Source organism: Triticum dicoccoides, chromosome 4A (assembly GCF_002162155.2).
Source record: "Triticum dicoccoides isolate Atlit2015 ecotype Zavitan chromosome 4A, WEW_v2.0, whole genome shotgun sequence".
Taxonomy (NCBI): Eukaryota; Viridiplantae; Streptophyta; class Magnoliopsida; order Poales; family Poaceae; genus Triticum; species Triticum dicoccoides.
In genome coordinates, this window is record NC_041386.1 from 245,346,626 (window position 1) to 245,354,248 (window position 7,623).

Consider the following 7,623-nt stretch of genomic DNA (forward strand, 5'->3'; position numbering starts at 1 on the left):
CCGCTGCTTTGTGGCATGGCATCTTGCCATGGATAATTCTTTGCCGGCCATTACAACAATGATTAATGCTACCTTATCACTTGCCTGATCCGCCTTTGTGGGCGCTGGCTTGCACCGACAACCACACCACTCCATGGTTTGTATTCCTCACTATTCTCATATGTGCACAGAAATACTGCTACCTAGGGGTAATTCAGTCATCTGGGTGTACGCATACAAGTGATTCACCACATGGCTATATGTGTTGATTCAGGAAAATGTGTGCGTTCTCTTTTTCTAAATAGTTCTATCTTGTGATACATTAGATTTTAATTTTTCATGTAGCTATGTGTGTGGATAATTAATTAATATATCCATGAAGATGATAAGACTGTCAATTGAATAAGTTGATAGTATCTCTAGATATCCTAGCTATTAGTTTCTGACTATTTATAAAAACCATTCCTTCTAGTATCATTTAATAGGTGACCACTATTATGTACAACATCATGATTTTTTTTCGAGAAAGAAAACAAATATCTTCTTATCGGTGTTATGAAACCTTACCGATTTCCTTGTAATAATCTATGAATAAGCCCCACATGCATCTCTACTTCCTATTGTTTCTCTTTATCTTTATTTCATAATCCTTAATTTCATCTCTCCTTGCTAGTTCTGAAATTGACTTCGCATCAGCCAACATTTGTCTGTTTATTCTTTCTCTTAACACGTAAATCCTCAGGTTCAGAATGATGATACTAGCTAGTGCTTATGGTATGACTTATGATCCACTGATTTATATATGTAAAACTTAAATGTTCTTGCAAGTACTTATGAAGCAAATCCATCATTCTTTGCAGCGCCAAAATTTCTTACATATTCATCTTTGGGAGAAAGATCAAGGCATATAGTGGGCTACTTCTGCAAAAGGAGGTACGACAGCAAGATTCCAGCTGGGTAGTAAACATGTAGGTGATTTACATGACATTATCTGCAATGTAAGTTAAAAACCAAGGTTGAAAAAGTTTGTGTATTCATAATTTAGATTTGTCTTATTCCCAAGCATCTATATAAATTAAAATCATGTGAAAACATACTTGTTATCATTTAATAGAACCACCTGATTTAGCTTTGTGGGAATTATGTTCTCTCAACCTAAAAAGCACGGACACGGGGACGGAAAGACGGGGATACGCATACAAGGACACGGGATACATCATTTTTCAAAAACAGTCGTTCGGGGATACGGTGAGTATATATAAAATAAATAAGAAATATACAGAGTCAAAACAGAAAAAACAATGAAACACTGCTGGGTCTGGATCCCACAGAGGATAGTTCGTATCTACGAATACCAGGGACCAGGCTGTCCTTTGATCTCACCCACGGATGGGTGGCCTCGGGGGTGGCGCTCCCGGGTGCCATGCTCCCTATAAACAAGTAGAAATCATTCAAGTGAGCACAACATGGGGAAGCAATTAGCAGCCTCTCAATTGAAGGAAATCATGTCACAAAGATGAAGAGGTTGATGAAAGGCTGCTGGCCTTGGGGTTACCTGCTCGAGTGTGGTTGCCTCCGGGAGGAGAAGCTGCTGGGGGCGGTGGTCGAGTCCAGGTGGCGGCGGCGCGTTCGCTGCTGGTTAGCAGCAGGTCCTTCGTTATGTGGCGTGCGTGCGTACGAGAGTTTGTATTGTGCCGAGGCTATTATTGGGCCTCCCGAGTCCCTCAACGTACCACAGCCATATCGATGCTTTTTTCTATTTTTTTTAATTCAGGAATCATGGATGCTGCGGGATACGTGTATCCCAGCTTATCCAGGCGTGTCGCCGTATCCCGCTATACTAGGACATCAAATCGGCAGATTTTGCCGTATCCATGCTTTGTATCTCTCAACTTCATGTACTTCTGGAAATTTGAAAATCTCTACATTTATATGTATTGTTTTGAGAACTGCAGATCTTTCTTTGCAATCAAGGATGCTATATTTGTCGATGTACATAGTTTTTGGCATGTACCTCACTTTATCTTCATTATATTCTTTGTAAGGTGTTTAACTCGTTTAACATAAGGACGCTCTTTTCAAAAGGCCCTCTTTTCTCCGTCTATATAGCATAGTGCTATGGCTGGGACTGTAAAAATTTATCAAATTATGATATTTCGTAGCTCTTTAGAGGTGATGATATATGTTGGATGACGAAACAAGGATATTGTTCTGGTGCTTGCTTCGACTTGGGTGTTCAGAGAAGTGAAACTTTAACTAATCTGTTCAGGGAAGCAACATATTGCATTTAAAGTGAAGCTTCCTCTATGATATGGAGATGCAATCATCCATCTAAAGACAAGGTATGCTCATTTCTCTATTGTGTGAATTCAACATGGCTGAGCAACAATTTATTTGCTCATACTTTTTTCAATATTAATGCTTATTGCAGTTCCTGCTTAGCTTGGGAAATCCAAAGAAGAATGTTGCCCTTGCTACACTCAAGAGTACTGACCTATAATATAAAACAAAAAACTATGGGTGTTGACTTGGTACTCCCTCCGGGAGTAACTGTTTCTTGGTTGACATAACCACTAAAACAAAATTATTAGTCATATAGTAAGATTAACTATCACATGTCCTCCAACCTTTATATGTTGCTCTTTTGTTTAAAGTTTACTTCCCTGTTAATTGATTTTCTTTGATGGTACCTTGCTATTCTCATTTCTTTGTTGTTGTAGATTGCCAAGATAAATCGATGATGCATGGCTCAGAAGTTGATTACAAGATCGAGAAGGTGGCTACTACTAGATAGTTTCAGATTATGTTTTGGAATGTAATTTTTAGGGTCAATGTTTCAAACACTATGTGTTTAGATGGCTGAGTCGTTCAGTGCAAGGTTGAGAATCAGACTATTACTAGATAGTTTCACATATTGTAATATGTGTATCATGTTCTTTGTAAAGCAATCAAGTTGATTTAATATATGTGACCTTTCTCATTGTTATGTTTGTGTCTCCTATGCATTATCAACATTAATGCAATAAGTTCTGGATGCTAATATACAAAATACCATCAATTGTCCAAGCAATACGATAATTCTTCTAGGCATTACAATGGTCATTTTCTAGGCTAGCCACCAACGCATATGAAGTGTTGTTGTGCTCTAGCTCTATATGTTGCTATCTTACAACACTTATTTATGCCATTTACCAACGCATGTATATATGTTGGTGTAGACCTTTGCAACGCCACCAACGGCAATGCATTTTAATCCGTTGGTGTAGACCTTAGCAACGCTTATATGGACATACGACAACACATTTATGCGTTGCCAAAGGGGGGTTCTTGTTGTTGTGTATTATTCTTGGAAGACCCTTTTTGAATACTGCAGGGGCTGTTATTAATTGCACCAAAGGCAATGTCACTTTTCATGTTAATGGTAATGAGAATACGGTGCATTTTCCGAGGAAACAACCTCAAGTCCACAGTATAAATTCTATTCGGAAATTTTCAACAATCACTATTGGAGGTTTTGAATTTCCTCTTCCTACTGTCAAGAAGAAATATGATATTCTTATTGTTGGGGATGTGCATATCCCCGTTGAGGTAACCTAGTGTTATTCGAAAATTCTCCGGTTCCATGTTATTCGGAATGAGTTTGTTAACAACACCTAATCAACCTTGTTAGTGGATTCCTTTTGATGAGCATGAGATGGATGAATTTAGAAAACACAACTCTTTGTACCCACTTTTTACTTTCTGTTATTTAGTTGAAATAAAGCAAATATAGTACATTCTGTCTGTTTTCTGAATTATCCATGCAATAAAAAATACCCCGAAAATAAAAGTTCTCCAAATGCCCTGAAATTTAAATATGATTTTTTCTGGAATATTTGAGAATATCTGGCACTGAGAACACAACAGGGGGAGCAAGCACCTGGCCATGAGGGTGGAGGGCGCGCCCTACCCCCTAGGCACACCCCCTGCCTCCTGGGCCCATGGTGGCTCCCCTCCACTTATTCCAGCTACAACACACTTCTTCCTCCCACAAACGTCACCAACCAGCTCAAACCCGAGTCCAAGCTCATTTTGCTGCCATTTTCGATCTCCTTGCTCAAAGCACCTCTCACAAAACTGCTTTGCGGGATTGTTCCTTGGTATGTGACTCCTCCAATGGTCCAATTAGTTTTTGTTCTAGTGCTTTATTCATTGCATATTTTTGCTGCTTAGTTGACCCAGTTCTTGCACTTTCATGTCAAATTTATGTGGTCAAAAGTAGTTTTGATGCATGATATTGCCTCTAGGCTCTTGTAGGTGTAGTTGCTATCAATTTTGTTGAGTTTGGTTCACTTTTATTTTGAAGTTACTAAAAATTTCAGAAATTTTTCAGAGGAAGAAATATGTTTAGGAAAATGTACCAAGGTGGTCCTTCAAGGAAGCAAGGTCCCAGGCTCGCAATACGCGATGCCGATGAGGAACCACCGAGGGAAGCTCAGGTGCGGGCTTCTAAATGGCCGTCAGAGGACTTTATGTATCGAGCAGGAATCAAGGAAGAATTTAATGCGTATGTGTGTAATGCCGATCTTGAGAGCTTCGAGGCAGATAAGTGCCGCCAATACCACTATCTCACTGATTCCTTTGTGAAGAGGTTTGAATTTTCATCATCACACAATTCTCAAACTGTCCTATTTGATCATTATGAAAAATCATATACTATGGACTTAGAGGATTTTAATACTGCTTGCAAACTCCACAATGGGGTAGTCCTAATGAACCTTGCAAATCTGAATTTAGAGATTTTCTTGGTAATATAACTGTGGGGGAATCTAGAGACATAACATAAGCTACCATAGGGAGCATTCATTTTCCTGCTATACATTATTTTGCTCTCTTCATAGGTAGATGCATTAATGGTAAGGATGAAGCATGTCACATGTGTGTGCCTGATCTTAGCATTCTCAAAAGCGCTGTTTTAGGAGATAAGCAATACAACTTGGGGGCTATTGTTGCATGTAGGTTGCATAATAATAGATTTAATGGAGATTTCTTTGGTGGAATTTATGCAACCCGTCTAGCTAATTTTCTTGATATACCCATACGTGGGTATGATATTGAGTTGCCTCCTGTTTATTTAGATTATGAGGCCATGGTTCGTCATCAGTTTGTTGAGAGGAACGATCAGTTTTTCCAGTACCGACTAATCTATGACAAACGACGCACCTACCACGTCGCTCTCCCTATTCCTGCTTTCTTTGACTCTCAGGCAAAAGGGAGATATGTTATAACCAGAGAGGAGGCGGACGAGTATAAGAGGAGGACGGAGACGGCCCGTATCCAAGCGGCAGCTCATGAGGCAATAGCTGCTGCATCTCAGTACGACCCCAGCTACAACTTTGGATATCCGTTAGGCCAGCCGTGGCCATAGACCAACTTAGGCGAAAAGCCTAAGCTTGGGGGAGTACATATTTCTCACCGACATTACATTCATGTTCACACACTCATTGCTAGTTGTCGGTGCTTATACTTTTTCATTGTATCATCCATGCTAGTTTATTTTCCTTTTTATGCTTTCTTCTTGTGTGTTTAATAAACCTTAATAAAAACAAAAAATTAGTTGTAGCTTTTAATTATTTTACTTCCCATGCTTGTTGTAGTAATTAAAAAGAAAACGCAAAAATATTTCTCGTTCTTCTTTTGCTTGTTGGGAGCTTTTCTATGTAAATAGTTTTATTTCTTTTCTTGTTCTTTGGGGTTCAAGAGGAGAAGACCATAACTAAAATGTTAAAGTGGCTCTTATATGCATTATTGTTGATCTAACAAAGAGCCCATATTACCTTGTCTTCTCTCTTGAATTGAATGCTTGCAGATTCCAGCTTAGTCCCATGCACGTGCACTATTATTATTATCCACACTATTCAGTCGTGCAAGTGAAAGGCAATAATGATGATTATATGATGAACTTATTGAGATGAGAAAAGCTGGTATGAACTCGACCTCTCTTGTTTTTGTAAATATGATTAGTTCATCGTTCCTGATTCAGCCTATTATGGAAAAACATGTTTGCAATGACAATTAGAGATTATAGTTGCTTATGCCATGCTTAATTAGCTAGGAGCTTATAATGGTTTACCTTGCGTGTCAACATGCTATTATAATGGTTGTGATGTGGTATGATAGGGTGGTATCCTCTTTTGAACGTTTCGAGTGGCTTGACTTGGCACATGTTCACGCATGTAGTTGAAACAAAATCAACATAGCCTCTACAATATTTATGTTCATGGTGCATTATATCCTACTCATGCTGGCATTCGGTGTTGATTAATTTTAATGCATGTTCATGACTGTTGTTGCTCTCTAGCTGGTCGCTTCCTAGTATTTGCTAGCCTTCACCTGTACTAAGCGGGAATACTGCTTGTGCATCCAATTCCATAAACCCCAAAGCTATTCCATACGAGTCCACCATACCTACCTATATACGGTATCAACCTGCCGTCCCAAGTAAATTTGTATGTGCCAAACTCTAAACCTTCACATAAACATTTTGTTTTGTATGCTCTAATAGCTCATGTATCAACTAGGGTTGTTCGTATCTTGCATGTTAGGTGGGTTATTCTCAAGAGGAGTGGACTCCGCTCCTCACTCACGAGAAAATGGCTGGTCACCGGGATGCCCAGTCCCATGCTTTATGCAAATCAAATCAAAATAATTGCAAACAAAACTCCCCCGGGACTCTTGTTAGTTGGAGGCACTCGTTGTTTCGAGCAAGTCATGGATTGATGCTGTTGATGGAGGGGGGGGGGTATAAACTTTACCATTCGGTTTGAGAACCGCCTATAATGTGTGTAGCATGGAAGATATCTCCATCTCTTGGTTGTTATGTTGAAAATGAAAGTATACCGCTCAAAATATTATTCATATCTATTTCAAAACCGAGCTCTGGCACCTCTAGAAATCCCTCCTTCCCTCTGCAAAGGGCATATCTATTTACTTTTATGTTGAGTCATCATCCTCTTATTAAAAAGCACCAGTTGGAGAGCACCGCTGTCATTTGCATCCATTACCGTTAGTTTACATTGAGTATGACTTGATTGGATCTCTTTTACCATGAATTACAATGTCTAGCCAGTCCTTGATCTTTAAAGGTGCTCTGCATTTATGTTTTGCGGTTCAGAAAGGGCTAGTGAGATACCATCTTATTATATCATATCATGATTGTTTTGAGAACATGTTGTCATCCGAGATTTATTATTATTGCTCGCTAGTTGATTATGTCATTGATATGAGTAAACATGAGACCTAAATGTTATTGTGAATATGGTTAGTTCATAATCTTTGCTAAAAACTTGAATGCTGGCTTTACATATTTACAACAACAAGAGCAAACCGAGTTTTTAAAAGTTTTTCTTTATCACTTTCAGTTTATCAACTGAATTGCTTGAGGACAAGCAAAGGTTTAAGCTTGGGGGGAATTGATATGTCTCCGTCGTATCTACTTTTCCAAACACTTTTGCCCTTGTTTTGGACTCTAACTTGCATGATTTGAATGGAACTAACCCGGAATGACGCTATTTTCACTAGAATTTCCATGTGTTATTTTTGTAAAGAAATAAAAGTTCCCGGAATGACTTGAAAATCAACAGATAATTATTTTGGAATATATAA

At 38.8% G+C, this 7,623-nt stretch overlaps 1 long non-coding RNA gene across 1 annotated transcript; it reads left to right on the plus strand.

Annotated features, from left to right (window-relative positions):
* The first annotated feature begins 841 nt into the window (after positions 1-841).
* Positions 842-2,864, plus strand: LOC119288864. Its single transcript, XR_005141320.1, has 3 exons — positions 842-912; positions 2,249-2,321; positions 2,700-2,864. It is a non-coding gene; the product is annotated as an uncharacterized LOC119288864 (long non-coding RNA).
* Positions 2,865-7,623: the final 4,759 nt, after the last annotated feature.